Source organism: Nomascus leucogenys, chromosome 6 (assembly GCF_006542625.1).
Source record: "Nomascus leucogenys isolate Asia chromosome 6, Asia_NLE_v1, whole genome shotgun sequence".
NCBI lineage: Eukaryota > Metazoa > Chordata > Mammalia > Primates > Hylobatidae > Nomascus > Nomascus leucogenys.
This window is the reverse complement of record NC_044386.1, coordinates 26,222,502-26,247,836: the sequence shown is the minus strand read 5'-3', so window position 1 is coordinate 26,247,836 and position 25,335 is coordinate 26,222,502.

Below are 25,335 nucleotides of genomic sequence, written 5' to 3'. Positions count from 1 at the left end.
TGGGGTTGTTTTTTTCTTGTAAATTTGTTTGAGTTCTTTGTAGACTCTGGATATTAGCCCTTTGCCAGAGGAGTAGATTGCAAAAATTTTCTCCCATTCTGTAGGTTGCCTGTTCACTCTGATGGTAGTTTCTTTTGCTGTGCAGAAGCTCTTTAGTTTAATTAGATCCCATTTGTCAATTTTGGCTTTTGTTGCCATTGCTTTCAGTGTTTTAGACATGAAGTCCTTGTCCATGCCTATGTCCTGAATGGTATCGCCTAGGTTTTCTTCTAGGGTTTTTAGGGTTTTAGGTCTAACATTTAAGTCTTTAATCCATCTTGAATTAATTTTTGTATAGGGTGTAAAGAAGGGATCTAGTTTCAGCTTTCTACATATGGCCAGCCAGTTTTCCCAGCACTACTTACTAAATAGGGAATCCTTTCCCCATTGCTTGTTTTTATCAGGTTTATCAAAGATCAGATGGTTGTAGATGTGTAGTATTATTTCTGAGGGCTCTGTTCTGTTCCATTGGTCTATATGTCTGTTTTGGTACCAGTACCATGCTGTTTTGGTTACTGTAGCTTTGTAGTATAGTTTAAAGTCAGGTAGTGAAATGCCTCCAGCTTTGTTCTTTTGGCTTAGGATTGTCTTGGCAATGTGGGCTCTTTTTTGGTTCCATATGAACTTTAAAGTAGTTTTTTTTTCCAATTCTGTGATGCAAGTCATTGGCAGCTTGATGGGGATGGCATTGAATCTATCAATTACCTTGGTCAGTATGGCCATTTTCACGATATTGATTATTCCAATCCATGAGCATGGAATGTTCTTCCGTTTGTTTGTATCCTCTTTTATTTCATTGAGCAGTGGTTTGTAGTTCTCCTCGAAGAGGTCCTTCACGTCCCTGTAAGTTGGATTCCTAGGTATTTTATTCTCTTTGAAGCAATTGTGAATGGGGGTTCACTCATGATTTGGCTCTCTGTTTGTCTGTTATTGGTGTATAAGAATGCTTGTGATTTTTGCACATTGATTTTGTATCCTGAGACTTTGCTGAAGTTGCTTATCAGCTTAAGGAGATTTTGGGCTGTGACGATGGGGTTTTCTAAATATATAATCATGTCATCTGCAAACAGGGACAATTTGACTTCCTCTTTTCCTAATTGAATACCCTTTATTTCTTTCTCCTGCCTGATTGCCCTGGCCAGAACTTTCAACACTATGTTGAATAGGAGTGGTGAGAGAGGGCATCCCTGTCTTGTACCAGTTTTCAAAGTTTTCCAGTTTTTGCCCATTCAGTATGATATTAGCTGTGGGTTTGTCATAAATAGCTCTTATTATTTTGAGATACATTTCATCAATACTGAATTTATTGAGAGTTTTTAGCATGAAGCGCTGTTGAATTTTGTCAAAGGCCTTTTCTGCATCTATTGAGATAATCATGTGGTTTTTGTCTTTGGTTCTGTTTATATACTGGATTGCATTTATTGATTTGAGAATGTTGAACCAGTCTTGCATCCCAGGGATGAAGCCCACTTGATCATGGTGGATAAGCTTTTTGATGTGCTGCTGGATTCGGTTTACCAGTATTTTATTGAGGATTTTTGCATTGATGTTTATCAGGTATATTGGTCTAAAATTCTCTTTTTTTGGGGGGGTCTCTGTCAGGCTTTGGTATCAGGATGAAGCTGGCCTCATAAAATGAGTTAGGGAGGATTCTCTCTTTTTCTATTGATTGGAATAGTTTCAAAAGGAATGGTACCAGCTCCTCCTTGTACCTCTGGTAGAATTCGGCTGTGAATCCATCTGGTCCTGGACTTTTTTTGGTTGGTAGGCTATTAATTATTGCCTCAATTTCAGAGCCTGTTATTGGTCTATTCAGTAATAGCTGTACTAATTCACCTTCCCACCAACAATGTACAAGGGGTCTCCTTTGTCCAAATCCTCAGAGACACTTTTTATCTTCATCTTTTTGATAATAGCCACTCTAACAGAGGTGAGGTGAGAGCTCATTGTTATTTGAATTTGCATTTCTTTGATGATCAGTTTTGTATTTTTTCATATATCTGTCAGCCCTTTGTATGTCTTCTTTAAGAAATGTCTATTCAGATTCTTTGCCCAATTTTAACTGAGTTACTTGTTTTCTTGCTATTGAGTTGAATTCTTTATATTTTTAGATATTAACTCCTTATGACATGTATGGCTTGCAAATATTTTCTCCCATTCCATAGGTTGTCTTTTTACTCTGTTGATTACTTTTTATTTGTTTTTATTTATTTATTTTGCTGTGCAGAGCATTTTAGTTTGTTGAAATCCCACTTGTCAATTTGTGCCTTTGTTGCCTGACCTTCTGGAATCAAATCCAAAAACTCTTTGCTCAGGACACCTTCATTTAGGTTTTTCTCTATCTTTCATCTAATAGTTTTACAGTGTCATGTCTTATGTTTAAGTAACTAATCTATTTTTACTTAATTTTCATTTATGCTGTGCGGTAATAGTCCAATTTTATTCTTCATGTGGAAGTCCAGTTTTCCTAACATCCTTTGTTGAACAGACTGTCCTTTTCGTATTGTGTGGTCTTGAAACCTTTGTTGCAAATCAATAGGTGGTTTTATATGTGGGCTTCCTGTCATGTTCCATTGGTGGATTTATTTGTTTCTGTGTAAGTGCCATACTGTTTTGAATATTGAGGCTTGGTAATATATTTTGAAATCAGGAAGTGTGATGCCCTCAACTATTTTCTTTTTCCTCAAGATGACTTTGGCTATTTAAGGTCTTTTGTAGTTCTATATGTGTGGGTTTATTTCCAGACACCCTATTCTCTTTCATAGGTCAGTGTGTCTGTTTTTATGCCAGTACCATGTCATTTTAATTACTTAATATCACTTGAAATCAGGAAGTGTGATACCTTCAGCTTTTTTCTTTTTACTAAATATTGCCTTGGCTATCCAGAGTTTTTTGGTTGTTTCATACAAAGTTTTAAATTATTTTTTCTATTTCTGTAAAAAATAACACTGTAATTTTTATATGGATTACCTTGAATCTGTGGATTGACTTGGGTAGTATAGAAATTTTAGCAGTAACAATTCTTCCAATTCATCAACACAGGATATTTTTCCATTTATTTTTGCGTTTTCAGTTCCTTTTATTGATATTTTAGAGTTCTGTCTTTGGTTAAATTTATTTCTTAGTATTTTTTATTTTTTAGCAACTGTAAATAGAATTGTACTCTTGATTTCTTTTTTAGATAGCTCATTGTTAGTGTATAGAAACACGACTGAGTTGTGTGTGTTAATTTTGTATCCTGAACGTATACTTTATTTGGTCATTAGTTCTTAGAGTTTTTAATGGAGTCTTTAGGAATTTCTGTATGTATGATCAAGTAATCATCAAACATCTACATTTTTACCCCTTCCTCTTCAATTAGGGTTCTGTTTACTTATTTATTTATTTTTGTAGGTCTAATTGCTCTGGCTAGAACTTTCAGTACTATGTTTAACAGAAGTGATGAGAGTGAGCATCCTTGTCTTGTTCCTGATTGTAGAGAAAAAAACTCAACTTTTCACCATTGAGTACAATGTTAACTATGAGCTAATATATGGCCTATATGGCCTTTATTATGATAAAGTAGATTGCTTATATATCTAATTTGTTGAGTTTTTGTTATGAAAAGATGTTTCATTTTGCCAATTTTCTGTACTTAATAAAAAGATCATATGAGTTTTATCCTTCACTTTGTTAGCATGGTGTATCATATTTATAAATTTACATATTCTGAACTATCCTTGCAACTCTGAGATAAATCCCACTTCATCAGGATGAATAATTTTTTTAATGTGTTGTTGACTTCAGATTGTTAGTATTTTGTTGATAATTTTTGTATGCTTACCAGGGATTGTATTTTATATGGTTTGGCTGTGTTCCCACCCAAATCTCATCTTGAATTCCCAAATGATGTGAGGAGGTACCTGGTGGGAGGTAGGGGAATCGTGGGGTTGGGTCATTCCTGTGCTGTACTTGTGATAATGAATAAGTTTCACAAGGCAGCTTTAAAAATGGGAGTTTTCCTGCACAAACTCTCTCTTGCCTGCTGCCATTTACATAAGATGTGACTTGTTCCCCCTTGCCTTCCACCATTATTGTGTGGCCTCCCCAGCCAGGTGAAACTGTAAGTCCATTAAACCTCTTTCTTTTGAAAATTGCCCAGTCTTGAGTATGTCTTTATCAGCAGTGTGAAAATGGACTAATATAGTAAATTGGTACCAGTAAAGTGGGGCACTGCTGAATATATACCTGAAAATGTAGAAGCAACATTGGAACTGGCTAACAGGCAAGGGTTGGAACAGTTTGGAGGGCCCAGAAGAAGAGAGGAAAATGTGGGCAAGTTTTGAACTTCCTACAAACTTGTTGAATGACTTTGCCCAAAATGCTGATAGTGATTTAGACAATAAAGTCCAGGCTGAGGTACTCTTAACTGGAAATCAGAAACTTATTGGGAACTGGAGGAAAGGTGACTCTTGTTATGTTTTACCAAAGAGACTGGCAGCATTTTGCCCTTCCCTGGAGATTTGTAGAACTTTCACTTTGAGAGAGATGATTTAGGGTATCTGGTGGAAGAAATTTGTAAGCAGCAAAACATTCAAGGTGTGATTTGGGTGCTGTTAAAGACATTCAGTTTTATAAGGGAAGCAGAGCAAAAAAGTTTGGAAAATTTGCAGCCTGGCAATGTGATAGAAAAGAAAATCCCATTTTTTCAAGAGAAATTAAAGCCAGCTGCAGAAATGTGCATAAGTAGCAAGGAGCAGAATGTGAATCCCCAAAACAATGGGGAAAATGTCTTCAGGGCATTTCAGTGGTCTTCATGACCACCCATCCCATTACAGGCCCTGAAGCCTAGGAGGAAAAAGTGGTTCCATGGGCCGGACCAAGGATCCCTGTGCTGTGTGCAGCCTAGGGACTTGGTGCCCTGTGTCCCAGCCACTCCAGCCATGGCTGAAAGGGGTCAATGTAGAGCTCGGGCCATAGCTTCAGACTATGCAAGCCTCAAGCCTTGGCAGCTTCCACATAGTGTTGAGCTTGCCACTGTACAGAAGTCAAGAATTGGGGTTTGGGAATCTCTGCCTAGATTTCAGCAGATATATGGAAATGCCTGGACGTCCAGGCAGAAATTTGCTGCAGGGGTGGGGCTCTCATGGAGAACCTCTACTAGTAAGTGCAGGAGGGAAATGTGGAGTTGGAGCCCCCACACAGAGTCCTTACTGGGACACCATCTAGTGGAGCTTGAGAAGAGGTCCACCATCCTCCAGACCCCAGAATGGTAGATCCACTGACAACTTACCATGCACCTGGAAAAGCCACAGACACTCAATGCTAGCCTGTGAAAGCAGCCAGGAGGAGGGCTATACCATGCAAACCCACAGGGCCAGAGCTGCCAGAGACCATGATAACCCACCTCTTGCATCAGCATGACCTGGATGTCAGACATGGAGTCAAAGAAGATCATTTTGGAGCTTTACAGTTTGACTGCTCTGCTGGATTTTGGACTTGCATGAGGTCTGTAGCCCCTTTGTTTTGGCCAATTTATCCCATTTGGAATGGCTGTATTTACCCAATGCCTATACCCTCATTGTATCTAGGGAGAAACTAACTTGCTTTTGATTTTACAGGCTCATAGGCAGAAGGGACTCGCCATGTCTCGAGTGAGATTTTGGACTGTGGACTTTTGAGGTAATGCTGAAATTAGTTAAGACTTTGGGGGACTGTAGGGAAATCATGATTGGTTTTGAAATGTGAGGGCATGAGATTTGGAAAGGGCTAGGGGCGGAATGATATGGTTTGACTGTGTTCCCACCCACATCTCATCTTGAACTCCTACATGTTGTGGGAGGGACCTGGTGGGAGGTAGGCGAATCATGGGGGCAGGTCTTTCCCGTGCTGTTCTCATGATAGTAAGTCTCACGAGATCTGATGATTTTAAAAATGGGAGTTTTCCTGTGCAAGCTCTCTCTTTTGCATGCTACCATCTACATAAGATGTGACTTGCTCCTTCTTACCTTCTGCCGTGATTGTGAGACCTTCCCAGCCATGTGGAACTATATGTCCAATAAACCATTTTATTTTGTAAATTGCCCAGTCTCGCATATATCTTTATCAACAGTGTGAAAACAGATGCTGTATTAGGTTGTTTTCACATTGCTATAAAGATACTACCTGAGACTGGGTCATTTATAAAGAAAAGAGATGTATTTGCCTCACAGTTCTGCATGGCTGGGAATGCCTCAGGAAACTTACAGTCATGGCAGAAGGGGAAGCAGGCATGTCTTACATGGTGGCAGGCAAAAGAGAGGAAGGAAAGGGGGAAGAGATACTTATAAAACCATCAGCTCTCATGAGAACTTATTCACTATAATGAGAACAGCATGGGGGAAATCACCCTGATGAACCAATTACCGCTCAACAGGATCCTCCTGGGGATTACAATTTGAGAGGAGATTTGGGTGGGATCACAAAGCCAAGCCATAACAGGTATATTGTCCTGTAATTTAGTTTTCTTTTAATGTCCTGCCCTAACTTTGGTATCAGGGTAGTGGTTTGAACCTACTACAGAAGTTAAAGGAAGGGGCACCTAGGATTTGCTATCACTTGCCCAAATGTGAGGAAGGGTTGGGGAGAAAAAAAGTGGGAAGCAAGTGATATTTAAAAGTTGTCAGAAGTCAAACACTTACAAAATCAAATCAGATTTTTTAATACAAGTAGATATAATTTTTTATGTATCATATGTAAGCTTTTGTACATGGCATACTATGGAGGGCTCTCAAAAACCCTTAACTTCAGGCTGGGCATGGTGGCTCATGCCTGTAATCCCAGCACTTTGGGAGGCTGAAATGGGTGGATCACTGAAAGTCAGGAGTTCGATGTCAGCCTGGCTAACCTGGGGAAACCCTGTCTCTACTAAAAATACCAAAATTAGCCAAATGTGGTGGCAGGACCCTGTAATCTCAGCTACTCGGGAGGCTGCGGCAGGAGAATTGCTTGAACCTGGGAGGCAGAGATTATAGTGAGCCAAGATCAGGCCACTGCACTTTAGCCTGGGAGACAAAGCAAGTCTCTATCTCAAAAATAAAAATAAAGACGGGCCTAGTGGCTCATGCCTGTAATCCCAACACTTTGGGAGGCCGAGGCGAGCAGATCATGAGGTCAAGAGTTCAAGACCAGCCTGGTCAATCTGGTGAAACCTCATCTCTACTAAAAAACACAAAAATTAGCTGGGCATGGTGGCGCATGCCTGTAGTCCCAGCTACTCAGGAGTCTGAGGCAGGAGAATCACTTGAACCTGGGAGGCAGAGGTAGAGTGAGTTGAGATCACACCGCTGCACTCCAACCTGGCCGACAGAGTGAGATTCTGTCTCAAAATAAATAAATAAATATAAATAAATAAATAAAAATAAAATCCTTAAGTTCAGAGTAAAAGTGAAATCATCTTTGCTGATGCTTATGTGGACTAATTGGAATAATTGAGTTACTGAATAAGCTTCTTCTAGCAACAGCATTATGGTGCTACTTACCAAATTTGATATACAGTCTCATTTAATTTTATGAGGGGACTTGAAATTTGAGAAGTGTTTATTCCATTTAATAAATAAAATTTATTCATCTCAGAATTTCAGCCTCGATAACTATGAGTATTACTAAAAGTTTAAAGCATTAGTAGTTCTTGATAATTTGAAAAGCTGCAAGTGTTGCAAGTTATAGTTAAGGCAAATATTAACAGTCAACTACCTGGAAATATAGACGATAAACTTGAAGAAAATTAATATAGATGATATATAAAAACTATAGTGAAAGTTAAAATTATTATTTTAAAAGCTAAAAAAGTTGAGTCAGAATACTTTTCCATTGTTGACTTTGCTTTATTTAGCAGTTTGTGCTTTGTTCAGATGGTATTTGAATTGAGGTGGTATTTTCTAGATTATCAACATCTGTTGTTATTATGCTATTTGAAAGGTAATGCTTGACAGAGAAAGCAGATTGCCAGAAAACCATTATTTATAATATTTTAAAATAAAAAATAATCAGAAAGTTATTTCACTTACTAAATTTAAATAACATTAACTTTTAGAGATTTAGAAAAAATTACTGTTTTGTATTTTGAATAAGCACAATACATGACCTATTGCTTTAAAAATACATGCAATTATATACAAGCTGTTTTATATAACATATGAGAAAAATTTTATTCTTGGTACTTTGCCAAAACTATACCAGAAAAGAAAAATAATGAGAAAATAACTTAGGTTTTATTGCATAATTTTTTCTTATTAGGACATGCATTATATATATCACTTTCTTTCATGTAACTCTTAATGTTCGGTAATTATAATCACTTAAATATTCCAAGTAAAGCTAATCACTTCAAAATGTTTTTTTGTATCTGTTTTCTTGATTAAATAGTAATTAATAAGAAAATTATGTACCTCAAAATGTTTAAGATTATTTCATTTAAATTAGTTCAGGCACAGTGGGTCACCCCTATAATCCCAGCACTTTGGGAGGCTGAGGAGAGTGGGTCAGTTGAGACTAGGGGTTTGAGACCAGTCTAGGCAACATAGTGAGACCTTGTCTCTATGAAAAATACAAAAATCAGCCTGGTTTGATGGTGTATGCCTGTGTTCCAGCTACTCAGGAGGCTGGGGTGGGATAATCACCTGAGCCTGGAGAGTTCAAGGCTGCAGTGAATTGTCGTCACACCACTACACTCCAGCCTAGATGACACAGTGAGAGAACTTGTCTCAAAGATAAATAAATAAATAAAGGAAAAGATATCTAATTTACTTTTAACAATATTGTATATTTTATTACTACTTAATTTCTGTTAAATTCATGTGTTATAGGCTCAACCCTCAATATGATGGTATTAGGAGGTGGGGCCTTTGAAAGGTACTTACGTTTAGATGAGGTCATGAAAGTGGAGCCCCCATGGTGAGATTAGTGCCTTTATAAAAAAAAAAAAAAAAAAAGGAAGAGACACCAGTTTTCTTTCTCCACTGTGTGCTGACAGAGCAAGAAGGCTGCCATCTGTAAGACGGGAGGAGAGTCTTTATCAGACCAAATCATCTTGGACTTTCAGCCTCCAGAACTATGAGAAATAAATTTCTGTTGTTTAGGTCACCCAGTCTATGGTATTTTTTTTATAGCAGCCTAAGCTAACTAAGAAAGTAATTTTCTCCCCCCATCCTGAAACAGCTGGCTTGATAGAATACTGAAATGTTCACTTGAACACTGAGTTACAGCACCATCTAGTGGACAATACCTTGCAAGGTTGGTGTAGGGTTTTTCAAGAAGCACTATATGCTCTGAATTAGTATCCAAAATTAGTAGTGTGTCTGTAAGGCTGTTTCTGCACAAAATTAGCATTTGAACTGATAAACTAAATAAAGCAAATTGCCTTCGCCAATGTGGGTGGGCCTCATCCAATCCACTGAAGGCCTGAATAGAGCAATAGGCTGAGCAAGAGAGAATTCATTTTTCTGCCTGATGGCCTTCAAGCTGGGACCTCAGTCTTCTTCCATGGACTCAAGCTGGAACTACTCCATCATTAGCTCTCCTGATTCTCGAGCCCTAGGAGTGTGGATCTTGAAATGTCTCAGGCTTAAAAATAACATGAGACTATTTCAAGTGTGTATATATAAGTACACAAAAATGTAGACATATACATACATTGTATTTCTGTGTGTGTATATATATGTGTGTGGGTATATACATGTATATATATGTGTGTGTGTGTATATATATGTATATATACATATATACGCATATATACGCATATATATAATATATAATATAGTATATATATAGTATATATATATAATATAGTATATATATAGTATATATACATAATATAGTGTATATATATATATATATAATTAACCCCTGAACAATGTGGGGCTTAGGGGTGCTGACACTCTGTGAAGTCAAAAATTCATGTATAACTTTTTACTTTTTCAAAACTTACTATTAATACCTTACTGTTAACCAGAAGTCTTACCAATAAAATAGTCAATTAACCTATTTTATATGTTATAGGTACTGTATACTGTATTCTTACAATAAAATTAGCTACAGAAAAATATCATTAAGAAACTCATAAGGAAGGGCAAATATAATTTCTATTTATCAAATGAAAGTGGCTCATGATAAAGGACTTCATCCTCATCATCTTCATGTTAAGTAGGCTAAGTTGGTCTTTCTGTCTCAGGGGTGGCAAAGAATAAAGACATAGAAGGAAAGGCAGGAGAGGTAGGTACACTTGGCATAACTTTATGGAAATACATCATAAATTTTATCTAATTCTGTACCAATCCTTCACTGTTTGCTTTATTTTCAATGCCCATGTCATAGAATGGTTCACATCATAAAAAAAAGTTAAAACCAGTCTTGAATAATTGGGACCCTTCTACCAGATTGACTAGTGTCAATTTGTTTCCTGGTACTGCTTCTTCTATGTCTTCTTTCACATCATCTGGTATTGGTTAAGAAGCATTCATTTCCATTATGTCTTCTATTGTTAATTCCTTTGGTGCAGTCTCTGTTAGCTCTTTCAAAAATTATCAAATCAGGCCAGGCACGGTGGCTCATGCCTGTAATCCCAGCACTTTGGGAGGCCTAGGTGGGTGGATCACCTGTGGTTGGGAGTTCAAGACCAGCTGGATCAACATGGAGAAACCCCGTCTCTATTAAAACTACAAAATTAGACGGGTGTGGTGGCACATGCCTGTAATCCTAGCTACTCGGAGGCTGAGGCAGGAGAATCGCTTGAACCTAAGAGGTGGAGGTTGCCACTAGCCAAGATGGCGCCATTGCACTCCAACCTGGGTGACAAGAGCAAAACTCCGTCTCAAAAAAACAAAAAAAAAGAGAAAGAAAATTATCAAATCTTCTTTTTGCTTGCAAAAAATTCTTCACCTTTAGATCTTTCACCTTCCTTTCATTTTAAGTTGTCATACAATGACTTTGCCTTTTCTCAATTCATCGTAGAGTCTATAGGTATGCCTTTTTTATAGCAATCTTGCACCCCCATCAAAAACTGCATTTTCAATACAAGATAAAAAGTTATTTCAGAAAAATTATGAGTTTTTTACACCTGCTAGTGTAGCTACAGCAATAACATCACTAATTTTCAGTTCTTTCCTTTTTTTTTTTTTCAACAGTCCTTGTGCTGGAAACATTTATCTTGAAATGGCAGCAACCATAGCTGAAGACTTCAATCTATGGTTATGTATCAAGCAATTACACCTTTTCTTCTAATGTCATGACTTTTTTTTGCTTCTTGGGAGCACTTCCAGCATCAGTAGTGGCAGCTTCAATGGGGCCCAAGGTGTTATTCAAGGTTTATGACATTACACTAAACATGATATATATGTATATAAAAAAAAAACCTTGAGAACTGCAAGAAATCACTTTTTATTGTGTTACACGATTTACTGGAGAGATGAACTGCTCAGTTGGGAAGGATGATCATCACAGGGTGTTTTAAGTGGATATTTGCAACACCTGAGCTCATCGCAATACCACCTGGAGGTGACTATAAAATTATTACAATAGTACAGTATATACTACAGTTAGTTTTATGCAGTTATGATGTAATACTGCATCTTTATTTTTTCCCGTTTTGTTTAATATTTGCAGGCTATGTGGTTCATCTGTGAGTTTTTCCAAATTCTTGAAAATCTCCAAAACATTTTTCAAAATAATTATTTTTTAAATATACATGGACCCACATAGTTTAAACCCGTGTTGTTCAAGGGTCAAGTGTATATATAGTTGAGCCAATTTGTGTGTGTGTGTGTGTGTAGTTGACCCTTGAACAACACTATATATATATATATATATATATATATATATATATATATATATGCTATATATATATATATGCTATATATATATATATGCTATATATATATATATATATGAAACCTGTGTTGGTAAACTTGTGTGTATAGGTATACATAGTTGCTTTTAACTTTCTTGGTAGAAAATGGAAAATGTCTAATAAATATTGTTTTTTTTTCAAGGATCAATGTTCTTTATTTAAAAAAGAAGCACTGAACAATTAAAAAGTATTTCATTTTGTAAGCTTTTTAAGAGAGAAACATTTTGAGCATGATTTAGTTACCAAACGGTAGTTACTAAATTGCAGTTATAAATTAGTTTGTTCATTTAGCTCTTCTATTTGTCACTTAAACTGAATTTCTCCACTTCTATAAAATCTAAAAGACAGAAAAACAAACATATTACTAAATAGCTTTTGGAAAATAGGAAGAGAGAACCTTCCCTAAATTGTTTTATGAGACCTGCATATGCCTAGTACCAATATCTGATCATCACATTATAACAAAAATAAATTAGGATGTAATATCTCTCATAAACCTAGGTAGAGTTTTAACACAGTATTAGCTAAGTGAATCCAAAAATATATAAAAATAATAATGCATGCCTGAACCAGAACGATTCATCTCAGGAATGCAAAATTAGTTCAACATTCAAAATGAATTGATACAACTTTCTACATTAAGAATATAACAAAGACATAATGTGAGATTACATCAAAAGATGCAGGAAACAATGCATTTTGCAAAATTTCAACAGCCATTCATGAGAAAAATTTTTTCTCTAAAAATTAAAATGCACCTATTGCGATCTGATAAAGACACCTAAGTAAACCTTAGCACTTCAAATTAGTTCATTGTTCAAATATACTTTCTATAAATCTATTTATTTCTATATTTCATTTAATGTGTGCCCCCCAATGAATTAACGTATGTAAAGTTTTAGAGCTGTGTTCCACATATTGTATATGCTATACAATTTTGTGCTTTTAGTATTTACCCCAAGGTACATGTCTCCTTTATCTTGAAGTGTTTCATGCAATCTTATTATGTACTGAAATATCCTTTTCAGTATAGTCACCTCTCCTAGTGATACAAGTGTTGAAATAAGTCCCAACAAAGTCATTCTATGCCTTCATTTCTGGATCTTATTATTATGGTCAAATTAATGTTGTGTTTTAGTGTTCTATTGCTCCATTGTTTACCTTGTTTTAAGTATCTTTTAAAGAACCCATCTGGTAAAGTAAACCCCACAGAATAATTTTCCTTCTGATTAATCAAAATCAGGAGATTACAACTTCATTTGCAAAATTCCCTTCCTTTTTACTATATAATGTAATCCAGTCCTGAGAGTTGCATCCATAATATTCACATACTCCACCCAGATTCAAGGAGATTATAAAAGGCATACGCACAGGAAGGGGTGGTGATCCTGGACAGCCCATATTACCATTCTGTCTATTGTCTACTAGAAACTGTGCTTAAGCTGTGACCTCAAGTTCAGGCTACTCTTTATTCTACTCCAAGTCACAGGTGTCTTACCTCAGGAACATATATTTTCCTTTAATCCAGCTATCTTTAATATGTGGCCAATAAATGTTATGGATTGTGGCTGGGAGGTAGGAATTTTTGTTGTTTTTGTTAGTGTGAAAATGAAAGTTTTCTTTTCTCTCTCAGTAGAGTAGCAGTGACTGAAAAAATTATAGTTCATAAATATAGTTCACAATAAATTTATTATTTATAAAATACTAATAAATTATGTCTTTATACTACATAATAGTAATATTATTTCCAATTTTTAAAACTGATTTTGCCCTCTAACTCTCCAAATCCATGATAAGCTCATGAGCTTATCATTTTGTAATATTTAGATGGCAAGATATATTCGTCTTCAACTATCTTTGCTACCCTATCTGTGGTATCAGTTCATGCAAAAGCATTATACATATTTCCCGGTTAAACTTAGACGTGGTGTGAGTTGCTTTATCTAACGTGATGAGAGTGGAACTGGCATATGTTATTTTCAGACTAAAGATTTAAAAAGTAGATAGTGTTTTATCACATTCTCTTTTCCTTGCATCTTAAAATATAGAAGAATACATTGAAATGAAGCACCATTTGTTATTGCAATATGTACATGTAAGACTAGTAACAAATAAATTTTCTTGAAAACCGCTGAAATTTGGGAAACTATTTGTTGTATTAGCATAGTATAGCTCTTTTCAGCTGTTCTTCCTAGTTATTGGGCAATTTTAAGTATCATTTTTATTATATTTGTGTTTAAGTGTGTGATGTATGCAAACACTCTTAAATTACTTTCCTCTCTTAGTAAGTTACTGATGAGGGAGCAGAGTGTGGAGATATGTTTTAAATGGCCATGAGGTTTAGTCGTGTATAATTGTTTACTCCATGCGAGTCCTTAAATTATATGGTAATTTACCTAAATAAAACAGTTGTCCCCAAAATTTGCCTTGCTCTAAATCTCCTCCTCTTTAATAGGTTTTGATGTATATTGTGTATGTATGTGTGTGAGAGAGAGAGAGAGAAAGAAGGGAGCATGTCAACAGAGAGATTTGGTTGTGAAATCCACATGAACTCCTCGATCATTCCTTGTTCTCACGTAGGGCATACTTCATTTGCTCTGACCTCAGACCTTCCATCTCAACTACAATTCATTTTGATCATGTCAAGAAATTACTTCTTGCTTGTCTAGCTCCTGAGGATAGACTAGCTTTAACACAGACACATCAATCTGCATCTTTACCACTTTCAGCCCTGATACTTAACAGATCCATAAACAAGCTTGCACTTCACAGTAAATTCTTCTCATGTCCTTTATGGTGAGACAGAATCCAGTCATTGTGAAGGACAGCAGCTTCATGCTCTTTCTGTCTATTGCTCTCTCATAACTGTTCAACTTTATCAAGGATAAGTCATTAATTTATTCTTAAATATTAAAAATAGGATAGTATATAGCACTTACCCTATACTTTATGAAGTCATAGTAACATTTTGCTCTTTTTGTTCTCACATTTACATTATGTAATAAATGAATAGAATTGGCATGGAGGGGAATGTTTAACTAGCCTATACATTTTTCAATGTTTGTAAAATATACAACAAAACCCAGATGATTTTGTCATTTTGAAATAGAGTACCTGGAAATCTTTGATGGAAAAATATTTCTGATTTTCCATGCCATTCTTCTGAAATGAAACATCAACTTTATGTCGACTTCACATTGCTCCTATTCACTAAAAATCTTTCATTACATATCCCATCAGTATAACAGAAAGTGAACTAAAACATGTGCTTGTGCTTATAGAGCCTAAAAAATGATTTAAAAAGTCTTAAGTTTGACCCCAGAGTAAATCTCCTGAGTATGAGTTGTCAAAGAAAATTTGTTTAAAAATTTTTTTAAAAGACACAGAGCATTCTTATTGTTCTATCTGCAGTATTTTGACAGTGATTTTAAGGGGCTGATAGTTTTCAATTTACAAAAAGTTTTCAATTTACATAATGAAATAGATTCTACATTTATTTCAAATGCAGTGCTATACATACACCATAATCACTAATAAATTTTAATTTGCATATAATCCTGCCTTTAAAACAGTATTTGTTACTCAAATTATTTCATAAGAATTTATTGAGAGCCAAATTGTCTCATTTTAACCTATTTTAAATGTGGTAAGAATCATGACTTCTCTTCAAGAAGATAATTGAGATTTGACTCTATGTTTGGAGGCAGGGGAACTGAGACATGTTAGTGCCCAATAATAATACTCTCAAGTAAAATAATAAAATATTGTATGTAAATAAAACAGAGAAACAAGGTTAACACTTGTTAGATGCTTGGGCTGCTGTAAGAAAACACCACATACAGGTGACTTAAAAAAACAGAAATTTATTTTCTTACAGTTCGGGATGATGGAAATCTAAGATCAAGGAGCCAACAGAGTTGATTTCTCCCGAGGCCCCTCTCTTGGACTTGCAGATGGCCACCTGCTCAGTGCACCTTCATGTGGCCTTTTCTTGGCATGTATAGCCCTGATATCTCTTTCTCTTCTTATAGGAACACCAGTATTACTGCATTATGCTCTTATGATGTTTCTTAACCTTAATTCTCTCTTTAACTGCCTTATCTACAAATTAGTCATATTGGGGGTTAGGGATTCAACATACAAATTTTGGGGGAACATAATTTAGTCCATAATAAAATATTTTAAAGATATGGACCAGAAAAAGATTGTCATAAACTGGGAAAGTTAGGCAGTGTTAAAGTATGTAGAATGAGGAAGATGAATAGGAATGTAGGAATAGTATTATTTTACACACTTTTGTTATCATTTTTTTGTTAGAACAAGGCATGTGTGTGTGCATATTTGTGTGTTTTGCATCCTTTTTAAATCAGAAGCAGAAGTTGAATTTAAATCCATAGATTCTTCTCAGTTCATGTAGCATCAAGTTTGCTTTTAGGTTGCTATTTTCTTATTAGTGGTGGGTACAAATTTAACCATCTATTATCTAGGTATGAAATTCACCTATTATTTTGCTTAAGATGATAAAATCAGTATTTATTGATATTTTCATTTTAGAATTCTTAATTTTATAGTTATGATAAATATTACTTCATTTAATTTCCTAAATCACTTTCCATGTGCTATTATCAGAAACATTTTATATAAAATATATATTGCTTGCTTTATTTATTTGTTCACTTGATTTGTATAAAAGGTGTCAATGGAATTAAACTATGTAAATGATGTTGAAGCAAGCAGCCAGTAAGAGATATTGAATCAAGCAGTTTGATATCCATAATAAATAAAAAGGAAACCTGACACCTATTTTACAACATTCAATGAAATTGACACAAATGTGAAAAGAAAAAACAGTCTAAAGTCTTGAAAGGAAAACACAGAAAGTTATTTACATGATGTCATAATAGGCAAAGATCTTTAGTATAGGAGTCAAAAACACTAATGCATTCCAAAAAAGAAAAATAACAAATTGGCTTTTATTCTAACTAGGATTTCCTGTCCATCCAGAGGCATCATATAGAAAGTGAAAACACCAAGAAATAGAAAAATTATTTGCTGTATGTAAATTTTTTGAAGGACTCATATCCAAACATACAGAGAACATCCACAAATAAAAAAGAAAAATGATAATAACAGTGGGAAAGAACCTTTGCAAAGAGCTCTCAAGAAAAGGGGTATTTTATTAGTTAATAAATATAATAAAAGGAAGTCAACTTCACTATTCATGGGGAAATTATACATCAAAAATACAAAAAATGTATTATTATACAGCCACCAGAGTAACTATAATTAAGGCTGCAAATACCAAATGTGGGTAATATAGGAGCAACCCAAACCCTCATACACTGCTGGTAGAGGTATAAAACCATTTTGGACAACTGGCCATTTCTCAGTGTATATGTAAGAGAAGTGAGTCCACACAAAACCAAGAATATTCACAACAGATCTATTTATAATAATCAAAATCTGGAAAAAACCAATAGAGGATGAATAAATTTGAATAAATACTATAATGGAATACTACAGAACAGTACGAAAGAATAAACTCCCGGATATTTAACATGAATGAAACTCACAGACATAATTACTGAATAAGATAAGCCCAAGACAGAAAAAAAAGTATGTTCTATATCTTTCCAGGTATAGGAAATTCTAGAATAATCAAGGCTGATAGATGATGAGATAATTCAGGATAGCAGTTAGCTCTAGGGGGCAAGAAAGTGTCTTATTGGATGCTGGGATTGTTCTGCCTCACGATTTGGGTATACATGGGGCATACAACATGCAAACATTATTATGCTATACATGTATATTTAGTTATTTTCAGTCACTTTACTACATGTATCTTTACCCTTGATTCTAAAAAGGAAGTAAATGCTCACACATGTGGCAAATATATCTCAGGCAACTGCTTTTAATTGACACTTATTTCTTTCTAAAAAATGCAATACTCACAAGCGAACATAGCTCACAATGACCAATATCAGAAAAAGTAATTACTCTTGTCCCTAAACACTAGACATAAAAAAGACAGATTTGGCGTGTTGTTAATTATTTATTTAAAGATAATCGTATACAATAGAAAAAGGTATTATTTGTAGTCTCCTAGAGAATGTTACCATGCAAATGCTGGCCAAAAGGTAGACAAGTATGTCAACAATAATTACCAAGTAAACAAAATAATATGTCTACAAACACATTTAAACACTAACAAGCAGCCAGATGATCTAGAACCTTCAGTAATTATGCAATTTGAAAGCTATATTCAAAGAAAAATACAGAGTTTAAGCAAGTCTAGCTCCTTATCAGAAAATAACCTACTGAGGAGACAGTAGTAGTTTTAAACATTTCTGTTTCAGGTTTTGAGATAATCAATCATTAATATAGGGGCTTCTCAGAGTTTTTATTCCATGTGAGATTCCTATTTCTTATACAGTGAGTACTGTATTATAATTGAAAACAAATAAACAGACTTTAATATGGAAATTAAAATAGCACATGGTGGACGCGGTTGCAAAATATGTCTTCTACTTAGTCATTGGGTATGTTTTGGCTAACACCTCTTAATTAAAGGATCCGAATTTCTCCAAGTTTGCAGGCTTCATCAAATAAACTCTTCCCCATGATGCAAAACTTCCAGGGTATCACTGGTAACTATTCTATCCTTCTAAAATTCCAAAATCAACATATATTAGTCTCCACATTTCTTTTTTTTATGATCTCAGCCAATCTCAAAGGAACCCAAAGTATAATTATTTACTTATAAACTTTTTAAAATAAGGAAACTGAAGCTCACAGAAATGAAAGTTATGTTCAAGATTATACAGTTAACAGGAAGTAGAGGCAAGACTTTTAAGATACATTTAAGAGGTACAAGTACACTTTTGTCACATGGGTATGTTGGGTAGTGGTGAAGTCTGGGCTCTTAATGTAACTATCACCTGAATAATGTACAATGTATCTATGAAGTAATTTTTTATCCCTCTGCCCCCTCCCACTTTCCCATCCTTCTGAGCCTCCAGTGTCTATTATTCTACACTCTACGTCAATGTGTACACATTATTTAGTTTCCACTTATAAATGAGAACATGCTCATATTTGACTTTCTGTTTCTGAGTTGTTTCACTTAAGAAACACTTAAGAAACTGGCATGTATAGCCCTGATATCTCTTTCTCTTCTTATAGGAACACCAGTATTACTGCATTATGCTCTTATGATGTTTCTTAACCTTAATTCTCTCTTTAACTGCCTTATCTACAAATTGCATACATGTTGCTGGCAAGACATTAAGAGGTTTAGATTATATATTCTGAAACTACATTTTATGAGAATTAGAAAATATTATTGTTAAATTTTCTCCACAATCCTTATACAATTTTAAAATGTGACCTTATATATAAATTTTTAACATCAATCTGTGTATTGGCTTTCACCCTTTGGAGTAAAAGAATTGATTTAGGGTCAAAAGTTACAAAAGGGATAAGACCGAGACTTTTCACTTGGATTTTTAAGTTACTATCTCATTTATTGTGATCATCTACCATGAAAGATATTCAATTTGTTCTTGAAGTACTAACGATAACCCCTGAAAGATGCTGTTATAATTTAAGCCAGTGTTTTAATATTCATAAATGGAATAAGTGATACTTTATATGTAGCAAGAGAGGAAAGGCACCTTCACTGTGAAGGACCTTACATATTGTCTCAAACTGCATTATTCAAGAGACAAGACTATAAATCATAAAGAGAAAGGCTAATGAAACTTACCAGTCCATATTCTTTTTGTGCACTTGAATTAACCACACTAAGAGTGATTCCAAGATTCAGAGAATTTAATATCTAGTGCATAAATTAATTAAAAATCATAGTCTAATGATGACAATTAAATAAGGAATATAAAAAGGAGACATACAAGTTATTTTGAGTACAGTGATATAGTTAAGAAAAAAATAGCAAAAATGAAAAGAATTATAGATCTTTTACCATTCCATAATCATTAAATTGTGGTAAATACTTCAGTGTGACTTTACAAAATCTTCTTTTACAAAGTTATTGATACCAATAAAATAATAAATACCAATAATGTTTAGCATTATGTCTATATCAAATAAAACACTATATTCCTCACTTAAAATTATAGTTAATTATTAACACATGTACTATTTTCCATGTTTTTATGTTTATTATCTCATGATGAAATAACCATTTAACATATAATGAAAAACAGTATAGGTGTTTGAGACAAGAAAAATATCTAAGACAGATGGACATTGAAAGCACTGAGGCCTTAGTGAGGAAACATTTGTTAATTTTACTTTATTGTTATAATTTTTTTCCCAGAAAGCTAAAACATTAAAATAAGAAAAACATATTTTAAATTAAACTTAGCGGCCAGAGCACCCATGCACCTGAATAAGCAGCCTAAGCTGTACAACCCTTCTTGTGAAGAGATTATGGTGAAGCAGTGACCTCTTCACTTCACACTCAGGCAGATATCTAGGCATTCTGAGCACCCACTTGTCTGAATCAGCATCCTGAGCTGCCCCACTGTTACTGTGCAGAGACAGCGGTACAGCAGGGCTCTCTGCACTCCATGCCCGGGCAGATTTCAGTGCATCTGAAATACCTACTATCCTGGATTTGAAGCCTGGGCCACCCCACTCTGCCCAGACAGAGAACTTGAGGCCCTGGAAGTTTCCCAGCTCCATGCCAATGCACACTTTTGGGCCCTCAGTGACCACCCATTAGATTGTCCCTTAGCACCGGTGCTTGTGCCTGCCCTCAGCAGACCTGTAGGTGGGCTTGTCCAGGCTGCCCCTCTCATTTTGTCCCCCATCCATGCTAGGCTGAGCAGGGAGCTCAGACCACTCCATGGATGAGCCTATTGCCTGAGGCAACAGAGATCTTCTCCCAATAAACAAGTTTCTCCTAACCATGTTTGTTTCAGCTGGCTCTTACCCATAAAAGTCACCTACTGGCTTATAGATCCAGCTGCACAGCCCAATATAAAATGTGCTGAAAGTACATAGGAGTATAGAAGCAAAGCCAAAAGCCGCTACTCAACATTCCCTACAGTCCCAACCCCTAGGGGAAGAGGGAAAGGAAAGGAGAAAAAAATAATAATAATATTACAAGGAAAGAAAGAAAAAGGAAAAAATCCTACCAACATGAAAATAATTACAAAAATTAGGAATGCCATTATCTCCATATGAAATGGAACCAGTGCAAAAATTCTGGCACCATAAAAAATTTGAAGGTAGTGATGCTACCAAAGGATTACACTAGCTCTCCAGCAATAGTTCTTAACCAAAATGAAAACTCAGAAATGACAGATAAATAATTCAAAGCATGGATTGCAAGGAAACTCAATGAGATCCAAGATAAGGTTGAAAATAAACACAAACTTCTAAATCAATTCAGGAAATGAAAAGAAGAGATGAACATCTTTAAAAATATTAGTCACAGCTTCTGGAATTGAAAAACTCACTTAAGGAATTTCAAAATACAATTGAAAGTTTTATCGATAGACTAAACCATGCTGAAGAAAGAATTTCAGAGCCTGAATAGCTGTCTTTCAAACAAACCCAGTTAGCCAAAAATAAAAAAAAAATTAAGAAAAATGTACAAAGTCTTCAAGAAGTGCGGGATTCTATAAACAAAGCTTTGAATTACTGGCATTCTTGAAAGATAAGGAGAAAAAGTAATTAACATGGAAATATATTTGAATAAATAATTCAAGAAAATTCCCTTTATCTTGCTAGAGAGGTAGACATCAGGTATAATAAATCCAGAGTACATCTATATGATATTATGTGAAACTATCATCACAAATGCATGTAGTCACCAAACTGTCCAAAGTTAACAACAAATAAAAAATTTTACAGGCAGCTAGAGAAAATGGTCAGATCGTGTACAAAGGAAATCCTATCAGGCTAATGTGGACTTCTCAGGAGAAAACTTAAAACCAGTAGAGATTAGGGACTTCTTTTAGTATTCATAAAGAAAAGACATTCCAACCAAGAATTTCATATGACTCCAAACTAAGCTTCTTAAGCAAAGTGGAAATAAAAACTCTTCCAGACAATCAAGCACTAAGGAAATTCATTGCCAGTAGACGAGTCTTACAAGAGATTTTTAAGGGAGTTCTAAACATGAAAATGAAAGAAGGAAAGATACTACCAAAAAAATACACATAAATACATAGCTCACAGACTCTATGATGCAACCACATAATAGAAACTACAAGACAACTAGCTAACTTCATGATAGGATCAAAGCCTCATATGTCAATATTAAACTTAAGTGTACACAGCCAAAATGCTCCAATTTTAAAAGCACAGACTTGCAAATTGGATTAAAAAAGACCCTTCCATCCACTGTCTTCAAGAGACCCATCTCACACTAAATAACACTCATAAGCTGAAAGTAAACAGTTGGACAAAGATCTACCACACAAATGAAGAAGAAAAAAGAGTATGGGTAGCTATTCTTATATCAGGTAAAACCAACTTTAAGCCAACAACAGGAAAAAAGGACAAAGAAAGGCATTACATACTGATAATTCAATTCAACAAGAAATCTTAACTATCCTAAATATATATGCGCCCAACATTGGAGCACCCACATTCATGAAACAACTACCTGTAGACATACAAAAAGGCTACAGCCACACATTAATAGTAGGGGATGCCAACACCCCACTTGCAATGTTAGATCATCAAGGTGGAAAACTAACAAAGAAATTCTAGATTTAAATTTGACACTTGACCAATTAGACCTAATAGACATCTACAGAACATTCCACTCATCAACCACAGAATATATATACTTCTCATTTGCACACAGAACATACTTCAGGATCGACCACATGCTTAGCCATAAAGCAAGTTTCAATAAATTCAGAAAAACTGAAGTTGTACCAACCATACTCTCAGAACACAGTGGAATAAAAATAGAAATTAATACCTGGAAGATTTCTCAAAACCACACAATTACATGGAAACTAAACAGCTTGCTCCTGAATGACATTTGAGTAAACAACAAAATTAAGGCATATATTTTAAAATATTTAAAATAAATGAAAACAGAGAAATGCTACACCAAAATCTCTGGACTGCATATAGCAAATGTTGTGTTAAGTGGAAAGTTTATATCACTAAACAGCTACCTCAACGAGTTATAAATATCTCCAATTAACTATCTAACATCACATCCAGAAGAACTAGAAAAACAGGAAGAAACCCCAAAGCTAGCAGAATAAAATAAATAACTAAATAACTAAAATGGGAGAACTGAATGAAACTGAGACCCAAAATCCATACCAAAAAAAAAAAAAGTTGATTCATTGAAAAGTTAAAAAAGATTAAGAAATCACTAGCTAGATAAAAAAAGAAAAAGAGAGAAAAGATCTAAATAAGCAAAATCAGAAATGACAAAGGTCACATTGTAACCAATTCCATAGAAATACAAAAGAGCCTCAGAAACTATTATGAACACCTTTATGTACACAAACTAGAAAATCCAGAGGAAGTAGATAAATTCCTGAAAACACACACTTTCCCAAGATTGAATCAGGAAATTAAAACAAGGAACAGACCAATAATGAGTTCTGCTATTGATTCAGTAATAGAAGAAAACCAACCAAACTACCAATCCAAAAGCAAAAAAAAAAAAAAAAAAAAAGAAGGAATTGGACCACATGAATTCACAGCCAAATTCTACCAGATGTACAAATAAGAGCTGGTACCAATTCTGTTGAAATTATTCCAAAACATTGAGAAGGAGACACTGCTTCTTAACTCGTTCTACAATACCAGTATCATCCTGACACCAAAATCTGAAAAATCAAAGAGAAAAAATAATAATTACAGACAAATATTCCTGATAAAGACAGATGCAAAACTCAAAAAAAATACTAGCAAACTGAATCTAGCAGCACATCAAAAAGTTAATTCACCACAGTCAAGTAGGTTTCATTCCTGGAATTCAAGTTGGTTCATCATATGCAAATTAATAAATGTGATTCAGCACATAAGCAGAATTGAAAACAAAAACTACATGATAATCTCAACAAATGCAATAAAAGCATTATATAAAATCCAACACACCTAGAAAGAATATACCTCAAAATAATAAGAGCCATCTATGAGAAACCCAAAGCCAACATAATAGTGAATGGGCATAAGCTGGAATCATTTCCCTTGAGAAATGGAACAAGACAGAGAGGCCAACTCTCACCCCCTCACTCAATATAGTAGTGGGAGTCTTAGCCAGAGTAATCAGCCTGGGAAAAAATAAAAGGCATTCAAATAGGAAAACAGAAAGTCAAATTATTTCTTATTACTGATAATATTATTATTTACCTAGGAAACCCTAAAAACTCCATGAAAAGGCTTCCATACCTGTAAAACAACTTCAGTTAAGTTTCAGTATACAAAATAAATTTTAAAAAATCAGTAGCATTTCTGTACACTGATAATGTCTAAACTGAGAGTCACATCAAGAACACAATTCTATTTTCAATAGTCACAAAAAGAATTAAATAACTAGAAATACATCTATCCAAGGAGGTGAAAAATCTCTACAAGGAAAAGTATAAAACACTTGCGGAAAGAATAACATGACACGAATGAATAGAAAAATATCCATGCTAATGCATCAGAAGAATCAATATCATTAAAATCTCCATACTTCCCAAAGCAATCTACAAATTCAATGTTACTGCTATCAAATTACTAAAGTCATTCTTCACAGAATTAGAAAAAACTACTCAAAAATTCATATGAAAGCAAAAGAGCCCAAATAGCCAAAACAATTCTAAGCAAAAGTAACAAAGCCAGAGGCATCAAATTAAGTGACTTCAAACTGTACTATAAAGCTACAGTAATCAAAACACCATGGTAATAGTACAAATTACACATACTCCAGTGGAACAGAATAGAGAACCCAGAAACAAAACCACAAACCTACAGCCACCTGATCTTCTATAAAGTTGACAAAAATAAGCACTGAAGAAAGGACTCTCTATTCAATAAATGTTGCTGTGATTACTGGCTGGCTACATGCCAAAGAATGAAACTGGGTTCCTACCTTTTACCATATACAAAAGTTAACTCCAGATGTCTAAACATTTAAATGTAAGACTTCAAACTGTAAGAATCCTAGAATAAGACCTAGGAAATGCCATTCTGGACATCAGCACTGGGAAACAATTTATGACTAAGTTTTCAACAGCAATTGCAACAAAATGAAAAATTGACAAATGAGACTTAATTAAACAAAAGGGTTTCTACACAGCAAAATAAATTATGGATACACTAAAAAGACAACCTGCCAAATGGGAGAAAATTTTTGCAAACTATGCATCCAACAAAGATCTAATATCCAAAATCTATCAGTAACTTAAACAATTCTACAAGCCAAAAAAATAAAATAA